Source organism: Oryctolagus cuniculus, chromosome 13 (genome assembly GCF_964237555.1).
Source record: "Oryctolagus cuniculus chromosome 13, mOryCun1.1, whole genome shotgun sequence".
Lineage (NCBI taxonomy): Eukaryota > Metazoa > Chordata > Mammalia > Lagomorpha > Leporidae > Oryctolagus > Oryctolagus cuniculus.
In genome coordinates, this window is record NC_091444.1 from 53,664,621 (window position 1) to 53,674,399 (window position 9,779).

Consider the following 9,779-nt stretch of genomic DNA (forward strand, 5'->3'; position numbering starts at 1 on the left):
GGTGATGCCCCAGGCAGTTGAGTTCCTGCCATCTACATGGGAGACCCAGATTGAGTTCCCAATGCCCAGCTGCAGCCTGTCCCAATCTCAGATGTTGTGGGCATCTGAGGGAGTGAACCAGCAAATGGAAGGTTTCTCTCTGTCTCTCTGCCTTTCAAATAAATTTGTACAAGTTGAAAAAGGATAAAGATAATTAGGAAGGAGGAAACTATGGTCAGAGGCACACCACCCTGTAGAACAGATGTGTTTCCAAATCTAGCCAAGGTTGCATAACATGGAAAGAAAAACATTAGAGCAACTTACAAACCTCTGCAAGGCAATTCCAATTTTGAAAACAAATGATTTTCTCTAAAATTAGAATGTGGTGGTCGCACAGTTCTGTAAATGTACTAAAACTTAATGGACTGCACACTTTAAATGGGTGAATTTTATGACATACAAATTATATCTCAGTAAAGCAGTTAATAAATGCCCCACAACATGATTGAAAACTCTTTTACCAAAACCTGACAAGCAAACCAGTTGCTGGGTTTTGGCTGCCCAACCTCTGATCTCTTTTTGAAACAGCACCTGCTGGTGTTGCAGAGGCTAAAGCAAACAGTTTCTCCATGTTAGACCCCTTCCCCACCCCACCCCTCTACACAGGCACAGGAGATGTGAACTGAACTTGGCTTTGAAGTAAGATGTAAGCCCAGGTCCAGCCCAGGAAGGTGGAGCTGACAAGCCAGTCACTGAGGTCCCTGCATGGTGGCCTCGGCCTCCAACCATTATCGAGGTTCCTGATTCCTGCCCTTTCACAGACAGAACCTTTGGGCTCACAAAGTTCCAAAGAGCCTTCAAATAAATTCACTTTTATAGAAGACAGAAAGATAATTATTTTTATATTTCTTAGGTCCAAGAATTCTAAATAATACTGTATGTGAGGAAAAGCTGGGATGTTCAAAAGAAAGTTTGACTTCTATTTGGGATGCTTTGTATGTTTGTTTTTATTTTCCAGTGTTTACTAAGAGCTGGGCTGATTATGGCCTAACAGGGCTGCTAGCTCAAGCTCCTTTAGAGAATGGGTAAGAATAATGTATAAGAAATTCATCAATGACATAGACAGAGACTTTTTAAGTTCTTCTCAGTGCTTAGACTGCAACTTAGTAGTGGCAACAGGAGCAGTTATAGCAGGAGCCTGGGAGGGTATGAGAGTGAGCCCAGAAGGAAGCCCATGCAAAGAGTAAGACTTGAGGAAGTTCTGGGTCCTTTCTCACTGATGCGATGAGAAGTCAAGGGTACACATTTGTTTAGCTTTTCACCTCCTATTTCAGCTCCACAAAACAGCACGCTACAGAAGAGGCTCTTGCCAAAAGAAAAACGTCTGAGGGACACGAAACCTCGGCAAGGCAATTCCAAGACTCTCCAACGTGTTCTCCTCGATGGAAAGAAAAGACCAGCTGGTCACCTAAGCCTTTCAGTTAGCTTAGAATGTATCGCACGCTGACAGTGGAGGGACGCTGACAGGCTGGGGCAGAAAAGGTATGAACCAATGTTTGTAAGATCTTGTTTATACCCGTCCACGGCAGTACGTAGGGGATTAGAGGTGGGCCTGTGTAACACCAGCTGCAATCACAAAGCAACCTAAGGATGTCCAATGGCCCACACTCACTCCTGGCCAACACTCCTTCCCTGAGGCTCGTATGGCTTCAACATGCAACTTCAAGGTAGCAAGCCAGAGAAGGGCCACTGGTGTGTGCCTTGCTGCTGCTCTGAACAGGCGAAAGTGGTCAGTCTGATGAACCTCCAGGCCACCTCTGAATGGGGAAGAGAATTGGGGTGTGATTTGGGTATAAACAAAGAAAACTTATGGTGCATCACCATGGCATTATTTTTCAATTTGCTCCTATTTGTCAGGGATTAGAGTTGGATATATTTTTTCCTTTCAACCACTCTGGTGACATCTCCATTTATGGGAATTATAAATTCAGCTAGACAGAATTATTTGCCCAGTGTTCTCACTCCTCCTCTTCATCTGATTTCATCCTCATAGAGATAAAATGGAATTTCTGACATCACTTCCCTGTGGGGATGTTGAGTCTTGCACTTTTCTGTGATGTTGCAAATATGTGTGCTTGGTAGGTCACCCTGCTTAATGGTACTGCTCCAAATGTTGGGTTGCCACAGCAACACCATGTGTGAATATGTGTGCATATGTGTTTGCTACATTTACTGTGGGCTTTTGGTTAGTGCATCTTATCAACCAAGTGGGCCATTGCTATTGATTAGGTAAGTCATCTAAGTAAACTAATCATAACATGATGGTCACTATCTTTTTTCTGATGATCTTTTTTTTAGAGTTAGATACAGAATCATAAGGGTACAACCTGGCAATCCTTTGTTGCAAGGAATTACCACTTAAGGTGATGCTAGTGTTTTTCTTCAAAGCTTAATTTCAAAAATTCAAAACTTAGCTTTAGCACCACATTAAAGTCCAGAGAACATGTGGACATTCAGCTGCCGCTCCCCTCTGTGTTTTTGCTCACCTGAGGGCATTATTACAGATGTCAGTCTTTTACAGATCACTTTTCAAGTTTTCTGATAGCATTTAATTATTTAATCAGAGATGCAAGTGCTTCCACACAGCCAGGCAAAGTTCCCTCAGCTCCCACTGGGCCTGCTGACTGGCCACTTGCTCTCTGCAGCTCTGACAATGGGCATGTCCACGTGTCCATATTCCTGAATCCTAAATTGACAAATAATGCACCCAATCGATCTCAATTTTGAAACAACCAGAAGTGGAGGTTTGATGATTCATTCGTGACCTCTGTGTTGTTTCTGAATAAAGAAGATTGAATTTGCAGCACCAAAAATGTATCATTTGGCCTCACCCCTGAGTGGATTCAGCTCACACTGATGCTTGCTTTATTGTCTGTGTGTCTCTAATACTCTCTCTTTCCCTTTGCTGAGAAACTTTGCCTTCAAAGTCTTAAAAATAGACTCCAGGTTTCAGGGGCAGTGGTACAGTGAAATCATGCAAAGGTTAATAAGACAGAATTTGGAGACAGAACTGGATTCAAGTCAGCTCCACCACTTCTAGTTTTATGACCCTGGGTGAGTCCCTTGACAATTCTGAGGCTCAGTTTTCTCAACTTCAGAATGAGAAGAGTAGCCTCTGACTTGTAAGATTGTCAAGATAAAATAAAATAATGCAGAAATAGCTAAGTGCTGTCCCTAGACATAACCATATGCTCAGAAAACAATGGCATTAACGTTATCATCAATTATCCTTGAAGATCTGGTAATAATTGGCTTCTCTATTGGTGTTATCTTACTGCTGTTCATGGGCTTCACTATTGTCCTGTCTCCCCATGCATGAAATTTAATGCCATCTTTAACTTCTTCCTCATTCACACACTAACAATCACCGTGCTCTGTGTATCCAAATCAATTGCACCATGATGGCAAAGCATCTCATGAAGTCTCCCTTCTACCTCCTCCTCACCACCAGCCTGCTTCAGACCTCAGTACACATCACCCAGGGGTGTAACACATGCCTTCTGACCCATCCGCTACACCCTGAGGAGCTGAGACGGCTTCACTGTCTTATACAAAGTCTTAAGTATCGTCTCGTGCTTTATTAAAGAAGCCTTTAGTCTCTTGCCCAGACTCAAGGCCCTACACAATTTGGCAGTAACTGACCATGCCAAACTCATCTGCTACTATGGCTCCCAATGCCTCAGCAGCTCAGCCATGCTGGGCTGAGTACTGTCTTTCAGATATATTCTATTCTTTCTTGTCTTGGTACTGTGCTTAATTCTTCATGAGATCTCTCCCCCTCTTCTGCCTCTTTCTGTCTAATCAAAGCCTACACATTCTTAAATATTTCAGAAGCTTCTTCCTGAACAAGACCCTCTGGATTCCTCCTGCAAGAATACATGTATCAGGGCAGGCATTTGGCATGGCAGTCAAGATGCTACTTGGGAACCTGTATTGCATGCCAGAGTACCTGGGTTCAAGTTCCAGCTGCACTCCCAATTCTAGCTTCCAAAATGTGCACCCTGGGAGGGCAGCAGGTGATAGTTCAAGTGGGAAGCCTATAATGAATTCTAGGCTCCTGACTTTGACTCAGTCCAGTCCCAGCTTTTGCAGGCATTTGGGGAATGAACCAGTGGATGAGAGATGTCTATCTGTCTCTCTCTCCCTTTAAAATAAATTAAAAATTAAGTAAGTAAATAAATAAAGGAAGCAATATGCATACTTTGTGATCCCCACAAACAACAGAATTTTTTTCTCTTCTACCCTTTGTCCTTTCTAGATATGATTATTCTTGAGAGGAAAAATAATCAACCACCCCACCTTGTGTTTCTTCTGTTTCCCTTGACAAGCAGAGTCCTATATAGATGTAGAATGTAGATATTTATTGACTCCTTCTGCAAACTTTTTAAATAATTTGTGTGATTTACAATCACTCTCAGTAGTCCGTGACAGTGCAAGGTGAACATCTTATATCCCATGATGCACCATCTCAGAATTTTCCTAGGATCTTTTCAAATCAAGATACGTGTTCTCCAGTTCATTCAAAATAAGGCACCTATTTTCCCTATAATCCCAATATCAATGGGAAGGTTAGCACACACTGTGGCCAAGAATAGAACTCTTCCTATTCAATAAGCACTAGGCATCCTCAGGACTTCTGGTAAAATACACATAGGGTTTGGTTTCCCCATTTTCTATGGGAAGCTTTGTCATGCCCGTTATCTATGTTGAATATTAAAAGTGCCTACTTGGTGCTTGCATTTACACCAGGAGGAAAAACTGACTCTAAAATCGCCCTTCCTAGGGCAGACATTGAGCTGCAGGGGGGTAAGCCACTGCTTGGGATGCCCACATCCTACACTGGAGTGTCTGGTTTAAGGCCAGCCACCTCTACTTCCACTCCAGGTTCCTACTAATGCTCTTGGGAAGCAGCAGATGATGGCTCAAGTGCTTGGGCTCCAGATGGAGTTCCAGGCAGCCGGCCTCAGCCTGGCCCAGCCCTGACTGTTGCAGGCATTTGAGGAGTGAACCAGCAGATGGAGGATCCCTCCCTCTACCCACCTCTCTCTTTCTCTCCCACTCCCTCTCCTGTTTCTTCTGCCTCTTTTTCTCCCTCTCCCTCTCCATCATTCTGCCTTCAAAGCAGATGAAAATAAGTAAATAAACATTTAAATGATCAAATTAGATGGTCCCTCATAAAATGGAGGGATTTCTTGGGAATGGTTGGGATGTTGCTTAATTTCCTCCGGCTCTCTCCAAATCATTTATTTCCCCAGTAAAGACACCAAAGCTCCATCAAAATATGTCTAAACAATGCAAGCTCTGACTTCTGAGCTCTCAGTGCCGGCTCAGCAAAAGCCTCGTGAAAACTACAAGTGCTCTCTGTTGAATTCAGTGCTGAGCCTTGGCAACAATCTCTATTAACCACTCTAGGCCACAGCAGCTTCAGCTGCTGGGATCTCTGGTTTTCCTACCCTGGTGTTTGATCTACCACATAAATTAACTATCACTGAGTAATAAACATTTACAGATCTGAAAGGACTGTTTGAATCAGACTTTTTTTTTTTTTTTTTGACAGGCAGAGTGGACAGTGAGAGAGAGAGACAGAGAGAAAGGTCTTCCTTTGCCGTTGGTTCACCCTCCAATGGCCGCCACGGCCGGGCCGCTGCGGCCGGGCCGCTGCGGCCGGCGCACCGCGCTGATCCGATGGCAGGAGCCAGGTGCTTTTCCTGGTCTCCCATGGGGTGCAGGGCCCAAGCACCTGGGCCATCCTCCACTGCACTCCCTGGCCACAGCAGAGGGCTGACCTGGAAGAGGGGCAACCGGGACAGAATCCGGTGCCCCGACCGGGACTAGAACCCGGTGTGCCGGCGCCGCTAGGCGGAGGATTAGCCTAGTGAGCCGCGGCGCCGGCTTGAATCAGACTTTTAAAAATGCAAAATAAGAAGCAGAAAAAAATCGAAAGATGTGAAATAAGACTTCACCAAAGTCAAGAAATAAATAGAAGAAAAAATCATCTCAGAAATGAAGTTTGTATAAAGTGCCTAGAGATAATAGCTTTGATTGAAAATATAAACATTTGGGGGCTGGCAGTGTGGCACAGCAGGTTGATGCCCTGGCCTGAAGTGCCGGCATTCCATATGGGTGCCAGTTCGAGACCCGGCTGCTCCACTTCCAATCCAGCTCTCTGCTATGGCCTGGGAAAGCAGTGGAGGATGGCCCAAGTCCTTGGGCCCCTATACCCATGTGGGAGACCCAGAGGAAGCTCCTGGCTCCTGGCTTTGGATCGGCACAGCTCCAGCTGTTGCGGCCAGTTAGGAAGTGAACTAGCAGATGGAAGACCTCTCTCTCTCCTTCTGCCTCTCCTCTTTCTGTGTAACTCTGACTTTCAAATAAATAAATAAATCTTTAAAAAAAAAAAAAGAAAATATAAACATTTGAGTATAAAAATGAGACCCAAAGAAAATTTTCCCTGGAGCCAGCATTGTGGTGCAGTGGGTTAAGCTGCCACTTGTAACACTATAATATTTGGGAAGTGTTTTCTGAAACTCAAGAAAAGATCGGAGTGAGTGTTCTGGTGAAGATTAAGCCACCGCTTGCAATGCTGGCATCACATATTGGAGCACTAGTTCAAGTCCTGCCTGCTCCACTTCTGTTCCAGCTCCCTGTTAATGTGCCTGAGAAAGCAGCAGAAGATGGCCAAAATCCTTGGTCCCCTGTAGCTATGTGGGAAACCTAGAAGTTCCTGGCTCCTGGATGCAGCCTAACAGAGTCCTAGCCATGGTAGCCATTTAGGGAGGGAACCAGTGGATAGAAGATCTCTCTCTCTTGCCACTCTCCTCTGTGTGTGTGTGTGTGTGTGTCCTCCTCTCTGTCTATAACTCTACCTTTCAAATCAATAAATCTTTGAAATAAATAAATAAATAAGTCCAGCAAACAAGAGTTGGTCCACAGAACATAGTTTGTTGACCCGTTGTGTAGATTACTGGGCTTGGCCATTATTGACCTTATTCAAGCAGGGAATAAAGATTGGATTATTCTACCAGAGCTACTTCTGCTACTCATGGTGTTCATTAAGCCATCCTAAGGTATTGATCCAGAGTAGGGTTAACTGATTCATGCACATTTACACATAACCAAGAGTCATTTAAAAATGAATAGTCACGGCCGGCGCCGCGGCTCACTAGGCTAATCCTCTGCCTAGCGGCGCCGGCACACCGGGTTCTAGTCCCGGTCGGGGCACCGGATTCTGTCCCGGTTGCCCCTCTTCCAGGCCAGCCCTCTGCTGTGGCCAGGGAGTGCAGTGGAGGATGGCCCAGGTGCTTGGGCCCTGCACCCCATGGGAGACCAGGAAAAGCACCTGGCTCCTGCCATCGGATCAGCGCGGTGTGCCGGCCGCAGCGGCCCGGCCGTGGCGGCCATTGGAGGGTGAACCAACGGCAAAGGAAGACCTTTCTCTCTGTCTCTGTCTCTCTCTCACTGTCCACTCTGCCTGTCAAAAAAAAAATGAATAGTCACAAATAGAGTACAGCAGAACGTGTCTTTCATTACTCAGAGGGGTCAGATCCTTCACGAGAATTGAAACTGAAAGCTTTGAACACTCATTCAGGTCCTATCATAGCCCAGATGCTCACGGAGCTTGACATGCTTACTGGACATTCCTTTTCCTTTATATGCTAGGCATAGTGCTAATTCCTGAGAATAAAAGGAACTCAGAGGTACAACTTGCAACAAGCATGGGCTAGACTGACATCAGCCCAGTGGCTGAGAGGGCAGTTGAGTCCTCATTCCCCAACAGAACACACTAAGACAAGCAGGAACTGTCAGTACCCATGTTGTCAGAACTCTGTAAAATAGAAGTTTACAGCAACCAAGTGAGTACTGAGTCAAGAAAATGGCATTTCAAATGGTAGGAAAGTTTTAAGATGATCTAGCTAGCCCTCCTCCACACCCTCTCCAGGACAGCAATCATTTTGGGCTTAAAGCAGTAGCAGCCCATGTTCACAGAGGAGGATCCTTGGTCCCTGACAGGAGAGCAGAGTAGACCTTATTCAGGAACTATTGTAAATATCTGTTCTAAATTCACTGGAGGCTACCTGAAGGACTGATGGAGGACCCTACTTTCTGTTTGGCCTAACATAACAGAGACTGAAAAAGTGACAAGCATTGCTGAAAACACTCAAGATTGGACCTGCAACCCTCAGACATGTGGGACAAAAGATATCACTTGAACACACATCAGTCGGCTGAAGGCTTAAGCTGGGGTGAATGCCTTTGGAATTAGGATTCTCAAAAGCAATTCCATATATTGGGGAATTTAGAAAGCCTTGTGCATGCCCAGGACATGTCTAGACTGTAGGAGCTCTCTTCTCTCTCTCTCTCTCTCTCTCTCTCTCTCTTTGCTTGTTTTCATTTTTTGGCTCTTAGCATCCAAGGAAATCTAGCGGAACACACACTAAGGCACAGAGACTTCAGTGACCACACATGACAGGGATTATAATCTTTGCATTAATAGTTTGGGGGTACAACAGCTTTCAACACCAATCAAAAAACAGGGGGAAAACATACAACTTTGGGAAAGGAGACAATCTGAATAAAGAGCAACACATCATAATACATAAAAGTCCAATTTTCAACTAAAAAAATCCCAAGAAACAAGAAAATATGTCCAATAGAAAGGAACAAAATATATAAACAAACTATCCCTCAGGAAATCTAAAGACATCAGATTTACTAGACTAAGACTTTAAAACTCATTTAAACATGTTTGAAGAACTAAAGGAAAGCACAAAGAATGAAAGAAATCAGGAACATGTGTATGAATAAAATGTGAATCTCAATAATCAGACAAATTATAAAGAGGAACCAACTGAAATTATGAACTGGAAAGTATTATAACAAAAAATGCAGTAAAAGAAATTGAAAGTAGATTTAAGCGAGCAGAAGAAAAAGTCTGCAAACTTGATAAACAACTGAATTCTCAAGTTCAAGAAGCAGATGATAAAGGGATGAATAAAAGTGAACAGACTCTAAGGGAATTTTGGAACCTCACCAAGTAGACCAATATATGCATAACAGGAACCCAAGAAGGAAAAAGAAAGGGACTAGAGGGCATGAAGATTATTTCAAAAAATCATGGCTGAAAACTCTCAACATTTGAAGAAAGACAAGACTCTAAAATCCAAAATGCTTGCTGGACTCCCAGGTATGGTAAACTCAAGAGACACATGCTTAGGCACAATATAACCAGCTGCTGAAAGCCAAAGTTGAAGAAAGAATCTTGAAGGAGACAGGAGACACTTCACATATGATGGTACTTCCAAAGTTCATGGAAGGCTGGGCATTTGGGCTAGTAGTTAAAACTTCTGTTAAGTCATCTAAGTACGGGGTGGCACAGTGGGTTAAATCGCCACCTGTGACCCTGGTATCCATGAGCGCCAATGTGAGTCTCGTCCAGCTCCCTGCCAATGTGCCTGGGAAAGCAGCAGCAGATGGTCCAAGTGCTTGGACCCCTGCCACCAACAGAGGAGACCTGGATGGAGTTCAAGGCTCCTGGTTTCAGCGTAGACCAGTCCTAGTCACTGGGGAGTGAACCAGTGGATTAAAGATCTCTGTCTTTTTCTCTCTCTCTGTATGTCTGCCTTTCAAATAAATAAATAGATTTTTAAAATAAAAATAATGCCCACATCCCATATCAGAGTGCCTAGGTTCAACTCCTGGCTCTGCCTCTTGATTCCAGCTTCCTGCCAGTGTGGATCCTA